The 20,932-nt window shown below is 38.4% G+C and overlaps 1 pseudogene; it reads right to left on the reverse strand.

The window, feature by feature from the left end:
- LOC138155768 (small ribosomal subunit protein eS26 pseudogene) overlaps positions 1 to 18,528 on the reverse strand; it is a 38,392-nt pseudogene extending 19,864 nt beyond the window's left edge.
- Between the last annotated feature and the right edge of the window lie 2,404 nt (positions 18,529 to 20,932).

Consider the following 20,932-nt stretch of genomic DNA (forward strand, 5'->3'; position numbering starts at 1 on the left):
AATCTATTTTTCAAATCAGTTTGCCCAATGAGATATTTCACATTGTCTTTTATTTTTTTCTTTCTTTTGGTTTTGTTTTATAATTTATTGCTTTCTCATAAAGTCATTAGCTTTCATTTGCTCCAATCTAATTTTGAAGGAATTATTTTCTACAGTGAGTTTTTGGACCTCTTTTTCCATTTGGCCAATTCTGCTTTTTAAAGAATTCTCCTCATTGGCTTTTTGGACTTCTTTTGCCATTTTAGTTAGTCTATTTTTAAGATGTTATTTTCTTCAGTATTTTTTTTTGGCAAGCTATTAACTCATTTTTCATGATTTTCTTGCATCACTCTCATTTTTCTTCTCAATTTTTTCTCTACTTCTCTTACTTGATTTTCAAAATCCTTTTTGAGTTCTTCCATGGCCTGAGACTAATTCATAGTTTTCTTGGTATATAGGAGCTTTGACTTTGTTGCCTTCTTCTGGTTGTAGGTTTTGATCTTCTTTGTCACCAAAGTAAGATTGTATAGTCTGACTTTTTTCCACTGATTGCTCATTTTCCCAGCCAATTACTTGACTTTTTAACTCTTTGTTAAGGTGGCACTCTGCTTCCAGTGTGTAGGGTGTACTGTCCCAAGTTTCAAGGGTTTTGTGCAGCTGTTTTCAGAGATACTTCTAGGGACCTATAAATTTTCAGTTCTTCCTAGGTGGTATGATCAAAGGAGAGTTGTCTACTCCTCTCCTGGCCTATTCTCTGGTCTATGAGTGACAACAAGCACTCTTTTCTGTCTTGGAATTGTAAGGAGGATTCCCTCTCCACCACAGCCACAAGCTCCATCATGCCAGTGCTTCTCCTCTTCCCAGGATCATCACCCAGGTCTATGACCCAGATCCAAACATGGGCAAAGCAAGAGCATCCTTCCTCAGCACCAGTAAAAATATCTCTGCAATCCCCCTCTTATCAGTCACTCAATCCTCCCCACACACCACCATCTGTGGGCTGAGAGCTCCAGAAGCAGCTGCCACTGTCACTACCCCTGGGCTGGGGCTGGACCATGTTCCTCTCTTACCCAGGTCAGACAGACCTTTCCTACTAATCTTTTAAGTTGTCTCTGGAATTTGTGGGTTGAAAAGTCTGGAAACTGCCACAGACTCCAGTGATTCAGTCCCCTGAGTCCTGTTCCAGGTTTTCTGAGGCCCAGTCTATGCCAGTGCAGCCCACACTGGACTGTGCTCCTCTCCCAGCCTGGTGCAATAGACTTTTCCTGTCAACCTTCCAGGTTGTCTTAGGCTAGAAATTTGGAAGGAAGGAAGGAAGGGTCTACTATTGAGTGTCTATTATGCTTCAGGCATTGTGCTAAATGCTTTCCAAATACTATTTCATTTGATCTTCACAACAACCCTGGGAGGTAGGTGCTGTTATTATCCACAAATTTAAAAGGTTTTGAACATACAAGACCAATACAGTTAAAATTATAAGTGAAACTTTTAACATTAAAAAATTATTCACAGCAAGTTTCTCTGATGATGATTTTATATCCAAAATACATAAGGAAATGGTTCAAATTTAAAACAAGAGCCATCCCCCAACTGGGAAATGTCCAAAAGTTATAAACAGGCAATTTTCAAAGGAGATATCCAAGTTATCAACAGCCATGTAAAAAAATGTTCCAATCACTAATAATTAGAGAAATGAATATTAAAGGAACTCTAAAGAAATTAACATTGAAGAAAATGACTAACAACTAGAGAAATGAACATTAAAGCAACTTCCATTTCATATCCATTAGATTGGCAAAGATTAAAAAAAAGAAATGACAATTGTCGGAGAAGCTTTGGGAAAACAGTCACATTAAAGTATTTACTCTTGATGAAACTGCTAATTGATCAAGCCATTCTGGAAAGCAATTTTAAACTAGATTCCAAAAGTCACTGAACTGTGCATACCCCTTTGGCCCAACAAGACCTTGACTAGGCCTATACCACAAAAAGATTTTTAAGAGAGAGAGAGAGAGAAATGGTCTATATGTACTTGACATAGCTGCTCTTTTTGTAGTGGTAAAGCATTAAAGTGGTGCCTATGTATTGGGGAATGATTAAACAAATGATGGTATATGAATGTAACAGAATATCTTGTGCCATAAGAAATTACAAAATGGACAATTTTAGAGGAAACTGGGAAGACTGTTTTGAACTGGTATAGAAAGAAGTGAGAAAAACTAGAATTTATACAAAAAATAATAAAGAAAAACAACTTTGAAACACTTATAAACTTTGATCAATACAATGAAAAACCATGATTCCAGAAGAATGAAGATAAAGCAGGCTTGTTGTTATGTTGTTTCAGTCGTGTCCGACTCTTTGTGAACCCATTTGAGGTTTTCTTGGCAAAGATATTGGAATGGTTGCGCATTTCCTTCTCCAGCTCATTTAACAGATGAAGAAACGGAGGCAAACAGGATAAAGTGACTTGCCCAGGGTCACACAATGAGTGTCTGAGGCCAGATTTGAATTCATGAAGAAGAGTCTTCCTCAATCCAAGCCCAGTGCTCTATCCACTGAGCCACCAGCTGTGCTATGAATTATGCTACTCACCTCCTAACAGAGAGGTGATGGACTCAAGATGCAAAATAAGAAATACATTTTGGATATGGGCTATGCCAGAATTTTATTTGCTTACTATGGATATTTTTTAAAAGGGTTTTGTTCGGGGGGGGGGGGGGTTGTTGTTTAATTGGGGGGAAAGGAAGATAGAAGATTAGGAAAATACATGCTTGTCAATTATAAAAATAAAATAAAATTACAAAAAACAGAATAATGGTTTTGGAGTTAGAGGACTTAGGTTCAAATTCCAACTCCACCACTGTGTGACCTTGGGGAAGTCACTAAACTTCTCTCAGCCTCAATTTTTTATCAATAAAATGAGGGGAGAATAATCCAGCAAGATGGACACTGAGATCCATTCCAACATTTAAACCATGCTACTGTGCTTCACCCTTTAGGGAAAATCAGAAAGCAAAATCTCTAAACCATTGAACTTGCTGACTTAAAAAAAAAATCCTTTTTAGAACAAAGTGAGAAAGATGAAAGGGAAGATTAGGAGACTGCATGATATGAGGCAAACAGTGTTAGCTCTGGAGTCAGAACACCTAAGCTCAAAACCTGGATTTGTCATTTCTTACTTGTGTGACCTTGGGCAAATCACTTACCTTCAGTTTCCTCAACTGTAAAATAGGAGGGCTTGAGGAGATTACCTCTAAGGTTAATTCACCAAACCATACCATCAAATTTTCATAGTTACAATCTTTTAAAATTCCCTCCAATATCATCTTCAGAACTCTAACAGAGTATAACTATCTTCAAGACAAGATTTAAAAGCTACAAGGTTTGGGGCATCCTATCACCAACCTGCCCTCAAATGAACTCTCAACTCACCTACTGTTGAACAGTTAAATTCTCCCGAATTTGCATGGTTCAGCTAAAATGTCTGGCTGGGTCTTAAGCAATACATATCAAAGTCTAACTAGGCAATTTGCCATTTTCTTGGAGGAGTTATGATTTGTCTTGCAAATAAAATCATTTTTGTTCTCTTCCAGCATGAATTTTTTTGTCAGTACTTAGAGGTTTTCAAATGCTTAAAAAAAATACTCTCAGTAGCAAAGTTTCATGGCATTTTCCAAAACACATACTGGATTATTTTTTTTCTTTGCCAATTTGCTTATTATTTTTAGGTGCTAACAACTAACCTTGCCATTTAATTTATAGTGCATGGCTTCTTTTCCGAAGGTCCCTACATTTTTAATTTTTTTTTAGGGGGCTACAGTATTTTTTGATGTCACATCAGACCAGACCATGGTTTGACTATGCATTCAAAGTAAATGCATTTACTCAAACAGAGCAACTAGGCAAGAACATAGAACTAAACCAGGCATCATACTTGAACCCATTCACAAATAACCACTTTCTCTATACATATCTCCCACTGAACATCCCTAGCTGTATGATGTTGGGCAAGTCACATTGCCTCTGTTTACCTTAGTTTCTTCAATTCTAACATGGGGATAAGAATGAGTCCAATCTTGTAATGTTATTGGGAAGGTAAAATAGATACTATTTATAAAGTGCTTTGCATAGTGTCTGGCCTATATAAATGACATTATTATTTTTAATTGTTCCCCTTGAATCTGGATAAATTCTCAAAATCTCTGCCTTCTCATTGGTCTGAGATAGCCTCTCCCTTTTATACAAATTGCTTAAGGGGTGTAATAGGACAAAGCAGGCCTGGGACTTAATTGGCTTCAATCGGCTTCCCAGACACCAAACAGTTTCCTGATCATCTAGGCACATAAAATGTCCCATCCACATAGGTTCATGGCCTCTCAGACTTAGTCATTATACTCTTATGACCAACTGACTAGATGCTTTCTAGAGGAGATGGAGACAAGGCAGGGGCCACATCCAGAGAAGTCATGTCATTATTTCCTTGTTGCATATCCTTGCCGTGTTGGGGCAAAGTAAAACTCCTTTGCTAAATGTTCAATAACTTATGAGTGCCTTATCTGAATATCAAACTTGAACTAAAGGAGTGCTGACTAGAGCCTCCACAGAATGTGACCCAGTCTCTCACACAAAGGTTTGGATTGATTTGAATAATATCATTGGCCCTGTTCGCACTCTATTCTGATTCTATCAAAAAGGGTTCATACTTAGTCAAAGCACCAAAGCTAAATTGGGGAAGGAGCGGGGTGGGACTCAACACCAATCTTACACAGATAAAAGTATAATGCGAAGTGTGGAATGATGGGAGCAAAGGAGAGATCCAGACAAAATGCTCTAGGAAAATTTGACTAGGAAGAAAACACCAGCAACCAGGGAGATCAAGGAATTCTTCACAAAATAAGTGATACTTGATCTAAGGAAGACAAGGATTATAAAAGGTGAGGAAGAACTACATTCCGTGGGAGGTGGGAGGTGTGTGACTGGGATGGTAAATAAACACAAAGAATCAGAAAACAGCGCTTTGAATGGGGGATGGGGGATGGGTGAAGCCTGTAAGTCCTGTTTGGTTGGAATGCAAAGTATGTGAAGGATTTAATATAAGGTAAGTCTAGAGAGGAAGGCTGTAAATGACCTTAAGTGTCCAGATGAAAAAGTTGTGTTTTATTCATTTACCATTAAGGAACTGCAGGAATTTTTTAAGCTGAGGAGTAACAAGGTTAAACTTGTAACTTGGGAAAATTGTTTTGGCAACTGGATTAGAAAATAGAGACTGGAGACAATGCCACAAGTTAGCAAATTATTAAAATAGTTCAGGTCAGACCATTCTACTTCCTTGGCTAATAGAGTGCTATAATAGAATCAAACATTTGGAGCTAGAGGGACGTTGGGAAGCACTTAATCCAAGCCCCTCATTTTTTTAGATAAGAGAACTGAGGCCCAGAGGTCACATAATTAGTGCTCTCTCCACTGAACTGGACTGTTTCCTTGAGGTTTTGGGGTCCTGAATTAGGGTGATGGTCATGAGAATGGAGACAAGGGGACACATGAGAGTTTGCCATAAAGGTAGAATTGCTAGCACTTGTTAACAAATGGTGCACAGAGTGTAAAGGAGAGTGAAAAGTCAAAGATGACTCCAACTAGGTTTCCTCAACAACTTATTGGCACACCATCCCTTTTACTGGGTTATTTCTTGAGCTGGCCTATCTTGTCCATTTTCTGCTGATTCATAATAGTTTCCATTTCATAGGGTAGTATCTTTTTTTTTATTTTAACTTCAAATTCTAGGGATGCTGCTAATGCCTTGTAGTCTCCTATGCACTGATTATAAGCTATAACTCTAAATTTAATATATTAGTACCTTTTTTGTCTCCTCCCAGCATATCCTTTTGAACTTTATTTCTTTCTCTTGTCTTATTGCTATCACTAGCATTTCTAGAACCATATTAAATAATGGCAGGACAGAAGGGATATTATTCTTTTACTTGTATATTTTTAGGGGAAGCTTATAATGTTTCTGCACTCCATATAATGCAATAATTTGGTTTTGATATATACTTTTTGTCATTAAAAAATCTCTTTCTATATCAATAGTTTGTGGGATTTTCAGCATAACTGAACGTTATACTTAGTCAAAGTTTCATTGCTGTTGTTTTTTACAACTCGATCAATATCATATGGTTTTGGAATTTTTCGTTTTTAAAAGTATTTTGTTCATTATTTTCCTAACAGTAAATGATCTTTGTATCACTGATACATTATTGCCAATTTTAAAAACATGTTGTTTAATACATATAGACACAAATCTTGAAAAAGAAAAAAAACCAATTCCATGCTGGGACACCAAAATCCATCTTAACTCTGTTAGTCTACATACGTTAGATTCAATAGAGCATTTATTAATGCTTACCTGTGCCAGTTACTATGCTAAGGCTAGGAATACAAATACAAGCAAAAAGAAAGGCCCTTCTCCCAAGGAGTTTTCATTCTAATGGAGGAGAAAACATATAAGAAGGAGCTAACAAGGTGGGTGACAGAAGGGAGGAAGGCAATGTGGAAAAGTAGTCTGGGGAGTCAGGTGATAAGCCTGTAGGAAAGCCAATAGCTGGAATGGGTACTTCCTCCAATGTCAATTCCAGGAAAGAGCTCACCAATCTGAGAGGCATAAGGCAGCAAAGGTGGAGGTATTCTAGTATGAGAAAGCCACAATAATTTTTTTACTTTAACTTTGTGTCTTTGAAAAAGAGACATACTTGGCTAACATATTCAAGATGAGAAAATGCTATGAATAGCTCTTTTAAAATATTCTGTACAAAAGTGACAGATTAACAACTCTCTTGATGAAATTTTATAATGCAGCCTCATAGTTATTAATGAAGAGTATTTATAAAATAGTAGACCCTTATTCTTCCCAGCATACTGGCCATTTCTTACCAGTAATTCAGCTAATGGTGATCCTGAGGGTCAAAATTTAATGTGTCTCTAAATGCCTGATTTGTGTTCAGTGAGCACCTTTGCACTTGAGAAAATTGGGCTTATAAAAAATATTCATTAGACTGGGCACACTATGAAGCTCCTAAGATATCAATGAAAGTGTCATGTGATAACTTCATAAGGAAAAAAATCAAAACATTGAGTCATATATTTAGAGTTGAAAGAAACCTTAGAGGTTATCTAACCCAACCCCTTCATTTTACAGATGAGGAAACTGAGGCCCAGGAAAATGAAATGATTTGCCTAAGGTCACATAGCTAGTAAGAGACTGAGTGGGGACTTGAACTCATGTCTTCTGACAAAACCCAACACTCTTTCCACTTTACTATCATTTAGGAGATAAAATAATATTATTTGAAAAAGTATCACTACTACATTGCCCATATTACATTGGCAAATCATTTTGAGGAAGATAGGCTGTCATGCTGATTTCGTTGTCAACAAATGTAGAAAAGGCATAAACAAAAACAAAGGATAATGCATTAAATAATCTTCGGTACATTAATTATTGCATTGATGAATGAAGACCAATACATATGATGAAAGGATAATTCACTATGAAGGATGAACTCAATTCTATAAACATTTATTAGATGAAATTACAGTGCAGTAGAAAGAATAATAGCATCAGAAGGCCAAGGTTTGTGTTTGATCTCTGCTAGTTTCTAGATGTGGGAACTCTGGGCAAGTTCCTTATGCCCTCTGAATCTCAGTGCCCTCAACAGCAAAATTGGGGTATGAAGTAGCTTGGCATAGTGGATAGGGTACTAGACCTGGACTCAGGAAGCCCTAAACTCAAACCCCACCTCAGACCCTCAGTAGCTGATTTCTTAACCTTTCTATGCTTCCATTTCCTTAGTAGAAAAATAAGGAGATGTGAGATTCAGTGGCCTCTAAGATCTAGAGTCTTTGATGCATGCCATTTGGTGGGGTCCATGATATTCAAGAGGAAATTACCTATTTCAGTCTCTAGCTTACTGAATCTGGGAGATATCATTTCCAAAGAAACTATGGGGTGACATACACCCCCTACCCCTTTACAGCAATGATAATCTCTGTCCTATGTGCCCCTGCAAGTTCATTGCTGGGTCTAAATCAGATCATTTATATGTGAACAAACTTTGCAAGCTCTAAAGTTGTTGCTGTTTATCCTTTGTTCTGAGAGAGGACCAATGACATCAGGAGGGGGATGTCTTTACTTGAAAGTGAATCTGATTTAAGTGGGGCAGAGCTGTGCAAAGTCATCAACACCACTCTCTCCTCTAGAGTCATTGGAGTCCAGTGACAAAGCATAAGCCAAGACAACTTGCAATGACCCAGCAAAAAACTCCAAAGTATAGTACTATAAAATGTAAGGTATTATTATGGTCTTGGTTTACTATAACACAACTATTTTGTCTATCACAATAAGTTATCTTTCACCATTTGTATTGCTTGACATTCTGCTATCATTGAAGTTCTTGGTAATTTTTAGTAGCTTATAAAGTTGGGAATTAGAATTAGAGGTAATTGGACTAGAAACTGGAAGAAAGGCTGGAAGATTTGGAAATATTCCACATAGAAGTGATAGCTGAAGCCATAGCCATGGATGAGGCCATCAATGGATGATGCATACACAGAGAAAAAGGAATAAAGTTACAAGAGAATTTGGGGAAATGACATTTGGTGAAAAAGAAAAAGGGAGGAGGGGGCAGCCAGGTAGCACAGTGACTAAGAGCACCAGCCCCAGAGTCAGGATGACCTGGGATCAAATCTGGGCTCAGATACTTAGCACCCACTGTAATATAATGCCAAGCAAAGGCAACTTCCCAGGTTCAAAATACCAGCATAGGTGCTCTCTATTTTATTCAGTGACAAACCAAGAACAGAGAAGATCAAAACATGACATCATTCAAAATACAGCATTTACTAAGGGTGATTAAATAATCTCCAAGTACTACCCCACCCCAGGACCTTCCAATCATTCAATCAATTACAAAGTCCCTGTTCTAAATACTTCTCCACCCCTAGGCTGTACCTTCATTTGGTCCACCACAAAACCCCTCTTCTCAAATGGAGATTAGTTTCCAAACATAACTAAAGTACCTTCATTTGTCAATCACAGAGCACAATAAGGTCAAAAGTTCCCCACCCCTGGATCACAATTGAATCTACCCCAGAGTTATCTCAAGTTTAAACACAGCACTTAATACCCAAATGGAGCTCTTTTCTTCATCTTGACACAAGGCAAGTTCTCAGCAATCTTAGTTCCTGGGGAGACAAGGCTTAGCAAGGCCATAAGATACATTGCCAGTCCCTTCATGAATTCATCCTCTGTCTGTAGAACAGTCCTAGAACCCCTGAACACATTAGCAAAGCCCTCTCCCAGGATTTCTGTAAACATACAACAAGAAAATCCTTCTTCAGGGCTTCTGAACCAACAGAAAGGCTCCCAGACCCCTGCAACAACAGCACTGTCCCTCACCAGTGGACAGTATTCACTCTCTGTCTGCAGGACAGTCTCAGGGCTTCTTAGCGAACAGCCAGGTTCCAGGACTTCTTCAACAAAAGGACTGTCTTTCACCAGTGGACAAATCTGGCAAAACAACATCAAAACAGACAGACAAAGTACCAGCAAAACAGCCATGTCTCCTCAGTCCTTGGCAGCTCAGGGGGCAGGTCTCAAAAGTCCAGGGCAATTCAAAGCGGCCACCAGCAATTCTCTTAGTCTCTCTCTCTCTCCACGAGGTGCTGCTTCCAAAAAGATCTTCCGCCTCTCTCTTATCTCTGCAAATCTACGTCACCAGCTCCTCCCAGTTCAGGACTTTCTTTTCACATCAAAAAGTCCATCCCACAGGTGGGATTAACAAACTCTGGGTTTTAACACAATCAATTTGAAAACCAAGCCAATACAGGGGAATCTTTAATTGCCATTACTATCACACCCACCCAGAAACAACTGACCGTGTAAACTTGAGCAAGTTACTTAACCCCAATTGTTTTAAAAATAAATAAAGAAAAATTTAAAAAAAAAAAAAGAAAAAGGGAGGAGGATGTGGGATAGAAGGAAATAAACATTTAAATAGCACTTATTATATGCCAGGCACTGTACTGACCCCTTTCTACAAATACTGTCTCATTTGACAGAAAGCAAGAGAAAGCACAGTCACTTTAGACAGAGAAAGAGAAGTTAAAAAGGGATTTAGGGAGAGGACCAGGAAAATGCAATGTCATAGAATGTAAGGGAAGAGAAGACTTTAATAAAAAGAATGTTGGATGCTATATACTGCTCAAGGATATTGAGGATGAGGGTGAGGGTGGACTGAGATGAGGCCTTTGGAAATATAATTAGATCTTCTCAGTGTAGACCTTCAAGACAATAGTTTCAGGAGATTTGTTAGATAAGAAGTCAAATAAAAGGAGTAATCAGGGGGCATCAAAGTTGAAGCAACTGGTATGTCATAGTGTTAAACTAGAGTAACTATACAATTTGCCTAATTATTTACATTATATATATATATATATATATATGTATATATTCCCTACAATATATTCTCTCCAATGGTTCCCTCGTTTAATAGAGGGCAGTGACCTTTTTCCAACTCCTTTTGAACATGCAAATACTCAAAATAGCTTCCAATAAGCTTTGTACTTTTCTGTGGGAGTGAAACAGGGCTACTTAGTAATGTTTAGAAAACCTTGCTGTTGGTTAATGCTTATTGAGTGCCATGATAAGTTGGATATTATTGGGAATGGATAGAAACAAGCTTTGGTGTGCAGAGTGATTTTGGAGTAATATGCTAGCTGGTTTCCAATGCCATCCTACCTACCATGTCTGCTGTCTACCACCTGGCCCCACTTCTAGAAGCCAACTTGTTTATGACCCCCTCTACCAGATCCCTTCTCAAAGACACACACACACACACACATACACACTTGCCAGCACACCAGAACAAGGACTGCCAATTTGGTACCCCATTTTAAATTGCTGCTTGCCTCTGTTATCAAACTTAAATTTGATGAATTTAAATTCATCCCTATAATCCAAAATCTTACATTTTTTGGCCATGTAAATTCAATAGAGATCAGTGAACATGAATCTCTTTTGATCTCTAAGTTATATTTGAAATGAGCTCTTCTAAAAATGACTTCCATGTAAGCAAGGAAGTTACTATTAATGTCATGAACTAGCACCACTGAATAAGAAAGGACCAGAGTAGTTTAGTTTAGCCTTTATCATAAGTATGAGACCCTCTGCAATATCCTTGAGAATTAAAAGGATGCATGGAAGATTTAGAGTTAAATACTGCCTCAGACACTGGGTAGGGTAGTAAGTATATGGTATTTATGCTTTCTGACTCTTAGTTTCTCCCTTTATAAAATAGGGACAAGAATAAAATTTACAGGATCCTTGTAAGGATCAAGTGCAATAATAAATGAAAAACACTTTGCAAACTTTAAAAGAGCTATATACATGCGAACAGTATAAAAGCTATCTATCTTCCACTGAAAGAATTATGTGATGGAGAACTTATTACATTCCAGTTTTGAATCTCTAATGATCAGAACATTCTTACAGAGGGCTGAAATTTGCCTCACCACAATATGCATTCATTGACCCTAATTGTCTCCTCTGGGACCAGACAAGTAAGTTTAACACTTGATACTTTAATATGACAACTCTTTAAAAAAAAATTGACTGTATGACTCCTATTCCTCAAGCCTTTTCTTTTCCCTAGATAAACACTGTCCTCAGTTTCTTCTACTCTTTTTCACATAACCTGGTTTCAAACCCTCTTCCTGGCTGCCTTCTTCTCCAGGTACTACAGTTTGTAAATGTGCTTTAATATGGGTCTTTTTTTTTTCTGTAAGATTTGCTGCCTAGGGGCAGTTAGGTGGCACAGTTAGTAAAGTGCTGGCCCAGGAGTCAGGAGGACATGAATTCGGTTCTGGCCTCAGACACTTAACACACACACACACACACACACACACACACAAAACTAGCTGTGTAATCTTGGGCAAGTTACTTAAACCCAATTGCCCTCCAAAAAAAGGCAAAAAAAAAAAAAAAGATTTGCTGCCTAATCAAAATATCTACCAAGAAATGACAAAGCCTAGAAATCATCCAACAAGCATTCTTAAGTATTTACTACATGTCAGGTCCTGTTTGAGGCACTGAGATAACAAATACAAAAGTGAGCTAGCTTCTGCCATCAAGGAACTTACGAACTCCACTCACATCATCATAAAGATAGGCCTCTGTCCTGCCAAGAAGACCTTCACTTTCATCAGCTGGGGGACACTGAACAAATTCATCCCAGTTGGTTTGCAAAGAAAGTAGCATCCAGAATGGAAGTCTGCCTGCTTTGCTGGTGTGTTGCCCAAAAGACAGCTGTTTAGTCAAGCTTTTCATCCATCCTTGTTTGGCGCCATGTCAGTTGCATGCCACCATGAAATTGAAATCTTTCCACTGGAGCCCGGGTGTCATTTGGAATCTTATCTGAGCTTGATTCTCCCCTTCCAGTCAGTACATGTGGGCCTGGAGAAGTATTCAGTAGCTGTCACAGTCTTATCTTTGATGCCAGCTGAAGGAATGTCTATATCATGAAAACAAATCCAAAAGAAAAATCGATTCTGGCAATGGATGAACAGCATGGCACATGATCTCTGGCTCAACTCCCTTCCTTTTTCCCACAGTCAATTAGGCTCCAAATTGGGCTGAGCTCTGGGGACAACAACACCTGCTTTGACTGATGTCAGCACTGAAGCACAGAGATGCAGGGGGTCCTGTCTTCTCATCTTTAACCTATGAAAGACTCTTTGGCCACCCATGCATCAAGACAATGGGGAGGGACAATGATAGTGAAGAGGACCCCTTTGAAGCCTGAAGCTGACTGCACTTATCATTCTCTTATTTAGACATTAAAATTGAGACACATCCACCTTCTCCCTTGGCCTCATACATTGACCTCAGGTCATAAACATAAAGTTAAGTGCATTTGGCAACTTTCAGGAAGCAACAGAAGCAGTCAGAAATGTGTTGTAGAATAAACAAAGTGACAAAAAAGAGAATTTTTGGAAGTCATACAACTTCATCAGAGTAAGTTAGGACTTGTACAATGAAGACAGGGTATGGTGAAACATATAATTCAAGGATGTAACCCCTTTGTTGCTATTGATGATACCATCAGACATTATAATGTTACAATGATTGCACACCAGCAATTAGCCCTCTAATGTGGGTTGATAAAGTCTTTTGTAGAGTCCCAAAAATGTTCCAAGACTTCAGTCTGCTTTAGAAAAGAGCTGCCACAAAGGCCTTTGCAGAATCACAGAATCTCAGAGGCAGAAGAGTCCCAGGAAACCTTACAGTATGACCCATAACTGAACAGGAATCTCTTCTACAGCATTCCTGACAAATGGTCATCCAAACTTTGTTTCAAGATCACTAATGAGGGGATTGATTAATGCCAACAACTTGCTTAGTTTTGTTTGTAATACAAGCCCAACTAAGAGGTGGTCATGTTTTGTAACAGGTCAAAGCTATGTTGGTGAGACAAGTTGAATTAAAATTATATTTAAAAGAATTACAATTTTGAAGCAGATTCAATAAACATTAAGTGCCTCCTATGTGCAAAGTACAGTGCTAGGAACTGGGCGTTTGGAAAGAAAAATCAAAACGGTCCTTGCCCTCAAGGAGCTTTACTTTCTACTAGGGAGATATGACATGTACACAATATAAAGTAACATCAGGAGGGAGACCTCACTGACAACTTCTCTTTTTCTCCTAGCTAGCCTCTGGTCAGCCAGAAGGAAACTGCCCTGAAACTCTGTTTTTCTGAAAATTTCAGAAAGGACTCTAACCAAGTTTCTCTTTACTCGGTGACTAGATTATCTGAATTTCTGCTTTTGATCTTTATCCCACCCCACCCCTAGCTGCCCTTTATTCCTAGTGTTCTACCATTAAGATGTAAGCTCCTTGAGGGCAGGGACTAGCCTGCTTGCTTGTATTTCTGCATCCCCTGCACTTTATTGCTTGGTAAATATTGTGTGTGTGAGTGTGTGTGTGTGTGTGTGTGTGTCCCATCAATCTCTCTATCCTTCTGTCTCTCTATTCATCTTTTTTCTATCTACCTTTCTATTCATCTCTATCTATCTATCTATCTATCTATCTATCTATCTATCTATCTATCTATCTATCTATCTATCTACCTATCTCAGGAAAGACCTTGTGTAGAAGATAGTATTTTGAAAGTACTTTGAAAGAAGCTAGGGATTCTATGAAGTAGGGGTGAGGTGAGAATATATTTCAGGCATAGTAGATGGTATGAACAAAGGCATAAAGAAAGGACATAGCTTGTTAAGTGTCAGGAACAGCAAGTAAGCCAGTTTGATTAAAATGTAATGTGTGTAAAATACATCTAGAAAGTTAGGTAGGAACTAGATTTTGGAGAATTTTAAATGCTAGGTTGAAGAATTTGAAGTAATGATAGTTAAGTTTCCCCTTCATCTTTTTTTCCTATTGGAAGAAATGTCTAAATTTAACTCCAACTCAGAAGCAAAGTACTAGGCCACTATCCAAAGTAAATAATTAATATACTTCCCCTCAAACAAAAACTCATAAACAATATTGCTGTCGCAGCAAAGAAATTTGGGTGGTGTGGTTCCATGATATTTTACTTCCAAATACTAAGATACTTTAAAAAAAATTTATTTTATCCTGGTAAATCTTGCCCTTGAACCAACACAAAAGCAATCTCTCTAAGCTTTGTGAATTGAATGGTTGAAAAAATGAATCACCTGGCTGACTTTTCCTCTTCCTGTCTCTGTCCATTGAAATTCCTCTCCTTTCAAAGTCAGGTTCCTCTTCCACAAAGTCTTCCTTGTTTCCTCTTCCCTATATCAAGCTGAAAGCAATCACCCCCTCCTCAAAACATTTTAACACTTTGTCTCCATCTTTTCTTTAAACTTAGCACATTTAATCTTGTATCAGATCTCTTTGTGTACTGATTTGACCCCTTACTTTAAATCCCCATCTGCCATATTTAAAGACATTCAGGGGCAGCTAGGTGGTGCAGTGAATAAAGCACTGGCCCTGGAGTCGGGAGGATCTGAGTTAAAATCTGGCCTCAGGCACTTAATACAAAAAAACTAGCTGTGTGACCTTGGGCAAGCCACTGAACCGCAATTGCCCTGCCCTACCCCCTCCAAAAAGCAAAACAAAACAAAACAAGATGTTCAGAGATAGAGCATACCCAGTAAAGCCTCAGAAATAAACCAGACATTCTTTCCCATTGATATTGATTATTAAGCAGTGAAGTTTATTGATGTCACTGTCTCCCTAAATGAAAATATCACAAAAGCTTATCTTAAAATAATAAAAATGTATCGACTGGCATAGGAAGTAAAGTGTACATGGAAACATAAGAGAATCCAAGTAAATCCAATTACAGATTTATAGAATGCTGAAAGGGCCTGTGAAGTTATTTAGTCTATCTTACTTCTTTTATAGGGGAGGAAATTGAGTCCCAGAGATGTTAAGTTACTTGCCTTAAGTCAATCTGATAGTTTGTGGCAGAGAAAGGACTGGAAGTCAGGGCTCCTAGACCCCCCGTTCAGTGTTCCTTCCTCTATAACTTCTCCATTGCTGGCATGTGATTCCAGCCATCTTTTGGAACTTACGATCTATCCTATTTAGATAAATACCAGTTTAGGAGACAGTCCTTCCAGGAATTAGTCATCTTACCAAAAGATTGCCTGCTGATATTTTAATGTAATATTTGTCATTACTTTCAACAAAAAATGTTGTAATGTATTTGGCATATAAAGCCTTCCATTTTATAATTAATTAATTTACATCTGTACCTTACTTCCCCCACCAACCTGTATGCACAGGTTGGATTTCCTAGGAGGCAGCTACCTCAGGTTCAACATACTCTAGGAATCTATCCCCAAAATTATAGCTTAGGAGCCTCCACTGGGGCACTACCTTTAATAGCAGCCAGTATATACAACTGGCTCAAAGCAATGTCATTTATTGAGAATACATAGTAATTACTATAGTTATAAAATATACACCCCAATAAATCTGGGGCACACTATCCTACAAATACATATAATATCAATGGGAAGAGCAGGCAGCTATCCATACAGAGTACACTGGTAATTAATAAGGAAAACATAGAGTCAACACCTGTGGCCAAGCCAACTAATATGCCTTCATTGCTGAAGAGCCCTGGATGCCCTTTTTCTTCCTATGATATATTGACCCTTCTTATATCACTTTGGGCATAGCATTGCTGTTAGGCAAGGTGCTCAGCAAGGTTCCCTGGGTTTTCTCCTCCCCACAAATCCTTTTCCATCAGGAGTCTAAGTCCTCCTAGTCCAACAGTATTCTAATCACTCTATGGCCGTCTATGGCTTCAGTATTAGTTACTATTGTTATATTTCTAAGGATAAAACCTGTATGGGTGAAAAAGAGTGAAATATGAGTCTGGATGAAAAAGAAGCCTAGAATTTCTAAATCCAGTGTTAGGGGAAAAAATTAGGAAAAAAGTTGGGGAAAAAATTAAACATTTAAAAATGTTAAAACAATAATCAGTGAAGCACATTGTGTTTGATTTAGTGTTCACGTTAAAGCTGTAGACTTCTGACTACCCTCAAAGGCAGTGTTACATAGGAGATAAAGAGCTGGTCTTGGAGCTGGGAATATCTGCCCAGAGGAAGTGAGGTGGGAGTACAGGGCCTAGAGTCAGGAAGGCCTGAGTTCCAATCTGGTCTCAGACACTTACTATCTGACCTCTGCCTTAATTTACTTAATTGTAAAATGGGATTATTGTAAGGATCAAATTATTTGTAGATCACTTAGCACAGTGCCTGATACAGAGTAGGTGCTTAATAAATGCTTGTTCCCTTCCCCCTTGACAGAAGCTAGTTTTGTGAAAGTCGTTTAACTCCTCAATGCTCTAGGCAGCTAAAACTACAAGTTGCTGAAAACATGTAGACCAGCACTGGTAGAGGCAATTTTCTCACTTATGAGTTCCTTATATCATTGTAATTACAGATCCAACGAATTCTCCTCAGTGAAGTTAATAAGAGAAAATAAGTGACACATGGAAACACAAATGAACTCCATTATCAGAATAATTAGAGAGATAAAAAGTATTTTGATCCATTCCTTTCACTAATAATTTATTAAACGCTTACTATGTATCCCCAAAACAAAATAAATAAATAAATAGTCCCTACCTTCTCATAACTTACTGGAAAGGACTGGAAAAAAGTCAACTTAGAGGTTTGCAGCAGAAACAAAAGAAGCTTTTCAATAGCCAAAATTTAACTATAGGGAAGGTGCAAATAGATGTAGGAATTCCTGGCAAATACTTGAATAGCTCCCAAATCTTACATATAGCTATGCCTAGAGCAAAGACCAGGGTGAAACAAGACAGTGGGTACAAGTCTTGGGGTGTCATAATGAGGGAAAGAGTTTTATAAATGCACTTTTTAATTTCAGAAAATTATATTGTGAATGGAACATTGGTGTTTATTTTGTAATGTATCACATAATACATACAATCAGGATTCAGATCTTCCAGTAGATAATAATACATAGGGGATATACTTTCAAAAGCAAGAAGTGATTTTATTTGAAAACTTTTCTTAGAGAGAACAAGACCATAACCACCCAAATTCCTTAACCTCGTGAATTTATTTAATTATTTTAAAGATAAACCAACCATTTTATTTTCCTCTGATCGGTTCAGGAATGTTGATGGGCAGACAGCTCTTTACATGGTTATTTTGGGGGGGGGGGGGGCGGGGTGGGAGGGGAGCACGGGGCGGCACCCCTAGGGGTGGGAGTGTCCGATCCTTTGGTGACTCACGAGAGCCATGCCTCACTACCTTGCTGTGGATCGCGCAGCTCACACCGTAATGTAGTTTCACGTACAGCTTGGGCGGCACATAGGAGTCGAAGCCGCTGGCCTCGAAGATGTCCCTGACGGCCGCGGCTTCCATAGTGTTGCGATGACGAACTTCTTGATGGCCTTGTCCTTGGGCACGCAGCGGGCGCAGTTGGTGCAGCGGCTGGGCTGCAGTGGCCGCGGCCCTTGTTGGGCCGCCCGTTGTTCCTTCTCTTATTGGTCATTTTGGAAGCCAGGCACTGAAAAATCGGGAATTTAATTTTATTCAATTAAATTCAATATGTATTTATTGGTTATGTCCAAGGGACATAAATGCTAATGGAGATAACAACGATGAATAAGTCACAGTACTCGCCTTTTAGGAACTTTTAATCTAGTAGAAAAGAGAAAATGTACACAAATAACTGAACTATAAATTAGAACATGGCAAATGCATGGTAGCTATATGAGGTCAAGAAGGGTGTTGTAGGAGTCTTGGCATTTGATCTGGTCCTTGAACGATGGATAAAAGAATTTCAACAGTCTGAGCTAGTGGAAGATGTGATTTCATAGAATTTAATTTAATATTTCATTTCAAGCCAATAAATATCTATTGAGTTTCTAGTATGGACCTTGGTTTCTTCACGTGTAAAATAAGAGGGTTGGACTAAATAACCTTTAAATTCTCTTCAATATCAAAATCTATGATCTGATGATTCTATATCTAAGGGACATAAAATATCTATAAAATTCAAAATAAGCTATGGGAAATTAAAAAAAACAAAAACAAAATAAGTATACAAACAAAAACAAAACCACTGACTTTAATGAGACTGATTGCCACAGAGTCAAGTGCCAGAACCCTTCTCAGGCACAGAGAGCCTAGTTTGACTTGATTCACTAAACAACATTAGTTTATGTGGTTTCCTTTGGCAATTATCAGTTCTTCTCTGGTTCACCATCAGAGATTGGAGAACAAACATCAGAAACTGTGAACAGTAGGTTGGTGGAGGAAAGAAGAAGAGATCCATTAACACATAGTTTGGGAAAATGGCCATAGTTCTTATGTGACCACAAGGGAGAAGCCTGCAAAACCTTCAAACCATAAGCAAAGTAGCTAGTGGCGTTGGAGGCCACATAACTCCAGTAGCCATCCCTAGGACATCCCTGAGACAGCAAAAGCCCCAAGACAAAAAACACAACAGCATGATAGAGTTCAATGGCTAAAAAAGAGGATCCCATATACTTCCATAGCCAATGAAGGCATTGCTATAGTTCAGCACTGCAGAACAGATTGACATTCATAGCAATGATCCTGCAGCCATAAAGAGAGAGCTAAATTATCATCCATCAGCCAGCAAAGTGTATGATTCTTTTTTAAGAAGATTCTCATCTTAAAGTGGTTAAAATTTAAAAGTTTCAGCACAGCAAAGGCAAGGCTTCAGTTTTATGGGGAAAGGGATTTATCTCTATTCAATGATATTCTCATACTTAAATATGCTAAGGATATGTGGTTTCATCTGTTTGGTTCTCCTTCCAGCAAAGTTAAGTACAGAATAAGAGCTCTTTCTGATATCCAGGGGCTTTTCCCACTTGTCAATGGGAGACTGAGCTTGCCAAAAACCTCACTTCTAGGAGCTATGTGGAAAGAGCCCTGGATATGGACTCAAAGGCTCAGGTCCAAATCATGGCTCTGTCATTTGCTACCTGTGTGACTTAGTACAAGTCAGATAATCTCTCAACGCCTCAGGGATTTTTCCCTGTAAAAGAATGGGGTTAGTAAATGGCCCTACAATTCCTTTCACTTGTAAATCTATGATACTAAATGGTATGACTCTAAGTGAAGCATTAGGGCAACTTTGTGGTACAGTGAATAGAGTGCAGGCCTGGAGTCAGGAAGACACCTTCCTGAGTTCAAATTTGGCTTCAGACACTTTACTAGCTGCGCGAACCTGGGCACTTAACCCTTTTTGCCTGTTTCCTCACCTGTCAAATGGCAAATCATTCCAATATCTTTGCCAAGAAAATCCCAAATGGGGTCATGGAGAGTCAGACATGACTGCAATGACTCAAAAAGAACAACATTGAAGTGAAGCATTAGTGTACCTCTAACAGTATGTACATAATTTTCTTATATTTCATTGTTTTGTTCTATCTAAAGAAATCCATAAATAAAATGTATAGAGTGATACTTTTAGTAATCAATCTTCTATAAAAAAGATCTTTTAAATGAGTTGATGGTGTTAAAGAAAATCGTCATCCATGGTGTAAGTACCGGAGAACTGGAGAGTTCTATGCAGAGCAGAGGAAGCTTTACTAGTTCCCTCTGTTAATGGTTGCTTGTTTTGACAGAGAAACTCTTTGAACTGGGAAACATGTTAAGTCAGGGTTCCCTGAACTCTTTGTAATGAACTTCTCTGCCCATAACCTGAAGTCTCAGGATCAAAAAGATCTCCCCACCAAAACACTCCACTCATCTAAGTGGCATTCATCTAGGTTCGCAGAGAGGTCAGATTAGAAGTTGGAAGGAATCTTGAAAATTCTCTAGTTTGGACTAGATTTTACAAATGAGGAAATTGAGACCTATGAAGAAAGTGATTTATTAAAGGTGACACAGGTAGGTTCAGGATATATTGCAGCTTTTAAAAATTGGGGACTACCTTACAAAAAAAATAGCTGGGAAATCTAACTTGTTTAAACATGAAAAAATTCCAGTTGTCTTATGATATTTGCATAATGAGGTTTATACAAGAGAAAGAGAGGCGAACAGGATAGTATAGTGGTATTGTGGATTGAGAGCTGATCTCGAGAGTCAGGAAGACATGGGATCAAATCCTAATTCTGACATACTGGTTGTGTGACTCTGGATAGGTCATTTAACCTCTCAGTGCTACAGGCAAATCTCAAAGACTATGCATGGCAAAACAATGGCAGACCTGCAATGATAGATTTCACTACAAAGATGAAATAAATCACAAGCCTGGACATCCTTCATTCTCCATTCCCCAAGAGAAAAAAAATCCATCTTTATTGCAAATATCTTCAATCAACTTTTTAAAAAATCAGTGTAACAAATGGAAATC

Source organism: Petaurus breviceps, unplaced genomic scaffold, assembly GCF_028583685.1.
Source record: "Petaurus breviceps papuanus isolate PSGF00001 unplaced genomic scaffold, PetGlider_PUasm1.0 98, whole genome shotgun sequence".
Classification (NCBI taxonomy): Eukaryota; Metazoa; Chordata; class Mammalia; order Diprotodontia; family Petauridae; genus Petaurus; species Petaurus breviceps.